We start from the raw sequence: 8,664 nt of genomic DNA, 5'->3' as shown, positions 1-8,664 counted from the left end.
ATTTGTGAAAACACAGTTTTAACCATTCTTTAAAATATATGACATTATTTTTGCCTCATTGTCATAATTTTATTTTAGCTGTATCTCCTCTCAAAGATGTATATGTAACCAATCCCCTATATGTAAGAAATCTTCCATTTCAGCAGTGTACTCCATTCAGCATCTTGCACTGGTGCACTCCTCTCTCTGATCAGGTTTTAATACCCAAGTCATTCCACCTTCCTTCATGGATGTCCTCCTGACTCCCTTTAGTCTTTAAGACTCTGCTCTAGGACACTGTTACTCTACCACACAACCTGCAAGGCACAGATTCCAACCTTGCTTGGTAAATTGAAGGAGTTAGGCGGAAAAAATAAACTAAAAGAGGAAGAGAAAAATCTGAGAAGATAATTAAACTAATGCTTTGCTGAGAAAGATCTCCAGGTTCATTAGGACAACATTTAAGGGAAAAAGTAATCAGGATATGTAAGATGGTAAAACTAGCTTTCATTTTCCATAATGTATACTATGATCTTTGAAGTACTTTGGATCTCCAAAAGATTAAAAATGTACATTGAAATGTGGTTATAAAATTAACATATCAGAAATACAAATATCGATGATTTTAGTCATAGCTAATGTTTAAGGAATATCAAAATCATTGCTGTTCTACATAGAAAAAGATAATTGGATATGTGTTATTGAGGGAGAAGACATTGTTGCAGGAAGAATTATTTATGTCGTGTACACAGGAGGCTTGATGCCCACATAATCATTCGTTTGGATAGCATTCTCACAAATACTCTTAAGCACTTATGTAAGCACATGAATACTATTTCCTGTGAAACAAAGTGTGTGTTGGATGCACCAGCAGTGGACATACCAGTACTATTAAGGTCAACGTTGCCTTCTGCAATATTTAAAGTATTGAAAATACTTAATTTTCAATAAACTAAAAGCATCCTATCTGAAGGGAAAGTCATGTAAAGGGTTGTTGAGCTGTTTTAATGTCCTACTGCTTGCCAAGTAGGAATTTCCAAACATCCATGCACATGTTAAGTGGAGAATTTCCTAGGTATTTGTATCTTCAAATGTTCTGATTATGAATTCTAAACAGGTCAAAAGGACCGCTGGAAATTGTTCATAATGTGCTTGATAGAAGACACAGTTTAAATAAAATGATCTACTAGCAAATGAAATAAAAAATTCAACTAGATATACAGAAATAAGAGGTTCTAACAAGAAGCAACAGAGCAATGCTAATATGTCAAACAATTAGAGAAATAGTAGAAGAACCCAATTCAAAGGTGAATGAGGAGAACAGTATTCCTCTGATTCCAATATGTTTGTTATTTTGTACAGTCAAATAGTGCAGTTATCAACTCTTTAAAATACTATTAGAAGAGCCCCAAAAGCTGCAGAATGTGTTTAACTGAAAAAGATGAAGTGTAATGAAAAAGCAGTGCATCTTAGTTTGAACATCCAGATTTATTTTGAAATGCCAATTTCACAGTAAGATTTTATACAGTATCATACTGAATAAACCCATTTAATGTGGCAATGGTTTATAATGCTGCAATATAAAATAGCTACACAAAGTACTCAAGTGTTATATTATATATCAACTGGCAAAGTTTGAGAAAAGTCATTAGAAAATAGTCTAATGAGATGAACAAAAAGTAACTAGTGGATCATTCTATATAAACATGGAGAAACCATTTTAAAGTTCTATAAAAAATACTGGCCGTTTACCTAAGAGTTTTGAATTTAGCTCTGCTAGGTACTGAAACCACACTAAATATTCCAGAAAAGGATACGTAAGATCATAGAATGGTAACTCAAAGACATAAGCCATAGACAATGTGCAGATAATCCTAAAGCCTAGAAATTGGGGTGTTCAAGCACTGCTAGAAGAGGACATTGCTTTTCTTCCCTAGTCGCACCTTGATAGAGTAAATCATAATGAAGTTCCAGTTATGCAAGATCAATGAATTCTGTAAACCTAGGGAACACTGCAATTACTATAATTAATAACATTGCACTATAGCCTTGAAATTTGCTGAGAGATTAGATCTTAAGTATTTTTATCAAAACCACCAAAAGAAGTAATTATGTAATGAATATGTGAATTAACTTAATTGTGGTCACCATTTCATAATGTAAACATACGTATTAAAACATCATGTTGTATACCATAAATTTATAAATTTATAAATTTATAAATTTATATTTGTCAGAGATACATCAATAATTGGAGATACTTAAAGAACAGAATTAAATTTTACTATTTGAATATTTATAGATTTTTCTTGCTTTAGGAGTTACCGATACAGCAGGATATAAGTGTTCAGAAAGAGATTAATTCTTTAAAAAATAATAAACACACATTTACATATTTCATACTATATACCAAGATTAGGGGGTTTCCACCCTACTGGTTCACCAAATGAGGGTAATGTGTTAAACCGCAAGGAGGTTAAGTCTTTTTTTCTGTAGAATTTGATATGTTCAAGTGAAAAAAAGATAAATATCCCCATTTTAGGGAATTGAAACTCCATATTAATAAGTCCTATCTGTGAGCAAATATCACTCATTTAATTTCTGTTGTCTTAATCTTAAAAATGAAGAGAAACTCTGAAATCTGCAGATATCTAAGAAATTGTTTTTACTTAAAGATTAAAACCAAAATATCTTTTAATAAAAACCCAAAGGAAGTAAAACAAAGTGCCAAAATAAAAACTTAAAGCAAAATTGTCCTCTGGGATATGGAAAAAAGATATGTTTCAATTTTGAAACAAAAACAGGATATTATACATTTGGAATAGTCATAGCAATAAAAAAAGAGTTCTTGGACATTAAATATGGGATAACAGAATTTAAAAATACACACATATTTCAATATAAAAATTGAAATCTTTCAAAGTGGAATAAAAACAAGAAAAAACAACTTCTGTTTTTGTGAAGATGAAGTGGATATACATTTCTGTATTATTCCCAATAAGCACTTTTAAAATGTAGGTTTTATAAATATTATAAAATGCATTAAAATAGAGAAAAGTAAAGGTAGAGAAACACAGACTCACTAGGGGTCCTAGGACCTGAAAAATGACCTGATAGTGAATTCTTTGGGTATTCTTTGTCACACATATCTCAAAATGGGTGCTGAAGAACCCATAAGAAATGTATACTCCAATGAGTAAAACAAATGAAGCTCTAACAAAAACCTTACCTCTCTGGCCAAAAGAAGGAAAAAGGCAGTTTCACAAGATAGTGAATTTTTAGACAATAGCTGCACTGCTCTAGAAAAACCACAGAAAAGTGTGGTCCTTTCCCCATCTATGTCCAGCAAAAGACCAGTGAGGAACCTGAAGTTCCACCCTCTCTGAAGTATAATGAAGTGTCCTGTTATGGTCTAATGTTTGTGCCTCCTCAGAACCTATATGTGAAAACCCAATCCTTATTGTGATGGTATTAGGAGGTGGGGTCTTTAGGAAGTCATAGGAAACTAGATTATTCTTCTATTGCTATTTGAAATGTAATGCCACTCTAGGAAATAAATGAAGCATGAAACTGCCATAGGATCCAGAAATTATTCTCCTGGGTATATCATCTAGAGGCATGAAAATGTATGTTCAAGCAAAAAGTATATACCTACGTTCTTTGCAGCTTTATGCATAATGGTGAAAACCGAAAACAACCCAGATATTCTTCAATGCTTAAAAAATGTAATGAAAAAGATAACTATTTCTGTATGCAGCAACTTGGATGAATCTCCAGAGAATTGCGCTGAATGATAAAAGTCATGATGAAAGGTATATATTGTATAATTCCACTTATATAACATTCTTGAAATAACAAAACTATAGAAATGGGAAACATATTAGCAATTGTCAGTGAGAAATGAGGGAGGGAAGTAGACAACTATAATTGAAACTTGGACAGTCTCTGGTGATGGTGACAGTCTGCATTATTTTGTACTGTGGTTGTGTCAATGTCAGCATTTGGCTTGTGATATTGTAGTATGATTTTGCAAAATGTTACCGTTAAGGGAAACTGAATAAAGAGTGTAGGTTTTCTCTAATTTATGTATTATAGCTGAATGTGAATCTACAATTCTCAAAATTTTAAAAAAGTCATTTAAAAATAAAGGACAAAAGAAGACAGTAGAGACAAAAAATAGAGAAAACATTGAATAATCGCTCATAAATGATGTGTTCATTGAAATGAAGTAATTTTAAAAGAAATAACTGTGAAGAAATTTCATAATAATCTAACCTTACAATTATTTGATTATTAGTAATAATCAAATATTCAAATCATCAGTAACATTTTCAAAATTAAAGAGATTTGATATTTGATCTACAGTGTTGATATTGTCCCTAGCTTAATAAATACATTCTTTCAACCTGTTTTTCTTCTGAAATAAAAGTATGAGACAAGGTCTTGGGCTGCAGGTAGTTTATTTGGGTGGTGATTCCTGGAAGTAAAAACCAAGGACCAAAGAAACTAAAAACAGAAAGAAAGGCTAATATAAGAATATGTAAACCCAAGGCTTAGTTCCTACTTACAGGTGAGAGCATGAAAAATTTGGTTTTCTGTTCTTGTTACTTTACTTAGGATAATGGTCTGTGATTAAATCTAAGAATCTATTTTGTTCCTTTGTATGGTTGAATAGTATTCTTATATAATATATATATATGTATATATATATATGCATACAATTTTCTTTATCAACTAATCAGTTGATGGGCATTTAGTTTGATCCTACATCTTTGCAGTTGTGAATTGTGCTGTGATAAACATATGAATACAGGTGTCTTCTTTGTATAACTGGTATAATGGATTGTATAACTGGTATAATAGACACTGGAGACTCAAAATAGAGAAGGTGGGAAAGAGGTGATGTGTGAAAATCACTTATTGGCTACAAAGTCAGTGAAGGTGACAGGTACATTTGAAGCCCAGACTTCTTTATCATTATACAATATATCTAAATAACCAAAAACCACGTATGCCTCTAAAACTATTGAAAAAAAATAGAATATGGAATCACTGTTATGGACAGCTAGAGTTCACTTCTGTCTCAGTGTTCTGAGGAACACATGGAATGCCTTTCAGATTTTTTTTCACTCAAAAGTAAACGGTGGGAAACATTTCTACATCAGTTTGTGAATCTCATTTCTTGGGAAATTTGTTGAAGAATTTATCAGGGTGTATTTACTCCCAGTAATATAGGACTGTATCTTGGCCTCCAATATTGCTGTTATGAAGTTTCAAACATCCTGATTGCTGGAGCTACAGGTAACATGGTTTTTATCTCTATGGTAAAGTTCTTTGGATCTTTTTTCATATATAGTGTCCCAATATTTCACAAGCAAGTACTTTAATATTGGTCCACACATCAGGTGCTTCCTGTGTCCTGCATCACATCTTCTCAGCTACAACTCTGAATGCAGTCAAGCTGTGGAAGAGTCTTCTCTCTCCACAAGTGGACATGGAGTTTTCTTGCTTTGTTTTGATTTCTTCCATGGGGAAGAGTTGCCTATGAGTTCATGAATCACAGTTCTTTGAATCAGCTATACTGGGAACCAACAGATCATTGGGAAGTATCTTTAGAGTTCAAAGAAGAAAATATATTTCCAACACAGAATTCCATACACAGTCTAGACTTCTATACTCAGCAAATTAGTACTTTAGTATAATCTTTAATATAAACAAATTTTTAGTACTTGAGTTTCAACAAATCTACCTACACATACCACTTGTGAAGAAGTTACACAGACAAATAGAAGCAACACAAGAAAGTACTTCACATAAAATTAGGAAAGAAAGAAGAGAAAACCACAGGATCTAACAAACAGGACATCTAAGCCACTAAAGAAAAGGAACTCTAATGATTATGGTCAAGTAGATCACAGTATGAGATTTCTGCAGCAAATCTTCACATTTGAGAAAATCAGATCTTTTCAGAAGAGATCGTTTTAAAAATAATAAGAAAAAACATATATTTTTAAAAACCTGATGCTCTAATAGTATTGAGAACGAATTTAAACAAATGAGGGGAACTGCTGGAGCTGACTTAATGATAAGCACGTAAAAACTAAGTAACACAGACATATGACAAATATGAGTTAAAACAACTAAAGAAGCAAACAAAATTGTATGAGACAACAAAAGTAAAATTAGCACACAATATTAAGCTTGAAAAACCTTTGCTTAGGAAGTATTAATACACACATTGACTACTGGTCAATTTAAGATTATTATCTGACAACTTAAGACTGATGAAAAATGAGGAATAACATGTGCCTATGGGAAGCCTTAAACTATAAAACTAGTAAAGTTTCAACAATTAGAACCTCTAACTGTTTGAGACACGAGTACAGTGATTAAAAGTCCATATTGGACTTTGAGTAGAATTTGCAAAAGTGAAATATTTTAGTGGCAATTCACAAAAAATATGTTTTATTTTCATTTAAATTCTCATGTATCTTATTTCCCTTCAGTTATGTAGTTTTGGAATAGCTGTGGATATTTTTAGGATCTGGTGAAGGAAATATTGAGTTGGTAACACATATGGCTTGGCTCCAATGAAAAATATTTTGATTTTTATCATTTCTGTTAATTTTAAAGTAAGTGCAGGGATGATGGCCTTTAGAAATATTCCTACTACCTATCTCAGCTACAGTGTCACATGGATAAGGGCCAGAGTCATATTGTGATATAAATGCGTCATGTGTATCTCAGCACAGGAATAATGTGTATGGTACAGGAGAAGTAGGTTTAACTTATTAAAAACACACTGTAGAAGATTTTCAAATATTAAATCTAATGTATGAAATAAACTTGATGGAATTTGACTGCTATTTGGTAATAATACTAAAAGTTACATGATATTACCAATAATATGTGAGATACTAAAATAAATATTTCCAGATTATAAATAATTTAAACAAACAAATTCCAAAAACAATTAAAAATGATAAGCAAATGAGTAAGATATTTCTCTAATTACCTTCCCCCACTATAGCAAATGTTATTTTTTTATGTGTTGTCATATAAAGGCACAATCAGAAGAATAGAGCCACAATTATTATTAATACTAATAATATCACTGTTAACATTTCTGAGGTATTTCCATACCACAAGCATTCCTTCAAGTACTTTACAATTGGACATTACTTAATTAGTTCCTAAGAAAATCTCTGTAATATATTATCTCCATGTTTGTGTAACCAGAAATCAAAGCAGACAGGTTTTTTTTATATGTATAAAAATATAGGCCGGATGCAGTGGCTCAGCCTGTAATCCCAGCACTTTGAGAGGCCAAAGCAAGAGGATTATCAGAACCCCGGGGTTAGAGACCAGCCTGGGCAACTTGGTGAAAACCTATCTCTACAATAAATCACAAAAACTCGCTGGGTGTGGTGGTGTGCATCAGTAGTTCCAGCTACTTGGAAGGCTGAGCCAGAAGGATCACCTGAGCCCAGCAGGTCAAGGTTGCAGTGGCCATGAGTGTGCCACTGCACTCCAGACTGGGTGACAAAGAGTGAAACTCCAACCCAAAAAAGAAAAAGAATATATATACATATATATATATTTTTTTTTTTCATATATGCATGCATACACACACACACGTGTGTTAGGCAGTTGGTCAATTAAAATGTCATTTTATTTCTTAAGTTTTGTAATGCTATGGTACTTCTTAGTTTTTGGATAAAATTTGTAATAATTATTTTAATTGTTTCAAATAAATATACATTTTCATACCTGCTTTATAAGGTGAAACAATTAAAATAATAATAAAGCAGTATATTTGCACAGAATTCAGGAAACAGAAAGGGATGTTGGGAGCTAAGAGGGTTCAAAAAGGCAGAGAGGAGGCCATTTTTACCATCTATAATAAGAAATCAATTTAAAATGTCTATATTAAAAAATGTAATAGCTGCATGTCATCTTCAAAAATGATAAAACTAATATAAATATATTTTGTAATGATCTGTTCTCATTTCTCACCCTCACTTTAATCAATTAATTATTGGAGTGAAGAAATTTAGTAATTAAAAATATTTATTAAATTAGCAGCAACGTTTTAAAAAAATGAAAGAGATGCCTGCGTATCCATGGAGCACAATTTAGAGTTGATATTTCAAACAACAAAAGCCACTCAAATTACTAGGATGTCAAGTACTTTGTAAATAATGATATTTAATATTCATTATATAAGAACAATATGATCTGGGCACAGTGGCTCACGCCTGTAATCCCAGCACTTTGGGTGGTATAGGCAAAAGGATTACCTGAGTTCAGGGGTTCGAGACCGCCTGAGCAACTTGGCGAGACCTTGTCTCTACAATAAATTAAAAAATTGGCCAGATGTGGTGACACATACCTGGGATTCCAGCTATTTGGAAGGCTGAGTTGAAAGGATCACCTGAACCAAACAGGTCAAGACTATGGTGGCATGCCTCTGCACTCCAACGTGGGTGACAGAGTGAGACAATAACTTTAAAAAAAAAAGAATAATATGAATGACTTGAATAACAAATGAATATATTTTAAAGATACTTATAAAATTTTGCCCTAAATCTCTAAAATATAAAGGCTGAAACTCATAGTGAGTCTTAAAGTCCAGTAAAGGGAAGACTTTGTAATTATGAACATGATTGGGCTTATGCACTTTAC

This window comes from Carlito syrichta, unplaced genomic scaffold (assembly GCF_000164805.1).
Source record: "Carlito syrichta isolate Samal-C Ts95f unplaced genomic scaffold, Tarsius_syrichta-2.0.1 Scaffold315555, whole genome shotgun sequence".
In the NCBI taxonomy this organism is placed as follows: domain Eukaryota; kingdom Metazoa; phylum Chordata; class Mammalia; order Primates; family Tarsiidae; genus Carlito; species Carlito syrichta.
The sequence above is the reverse complement of the archived record's forward strand: the minus strand, read 5'-3'. Positions refer to the sequence as shown.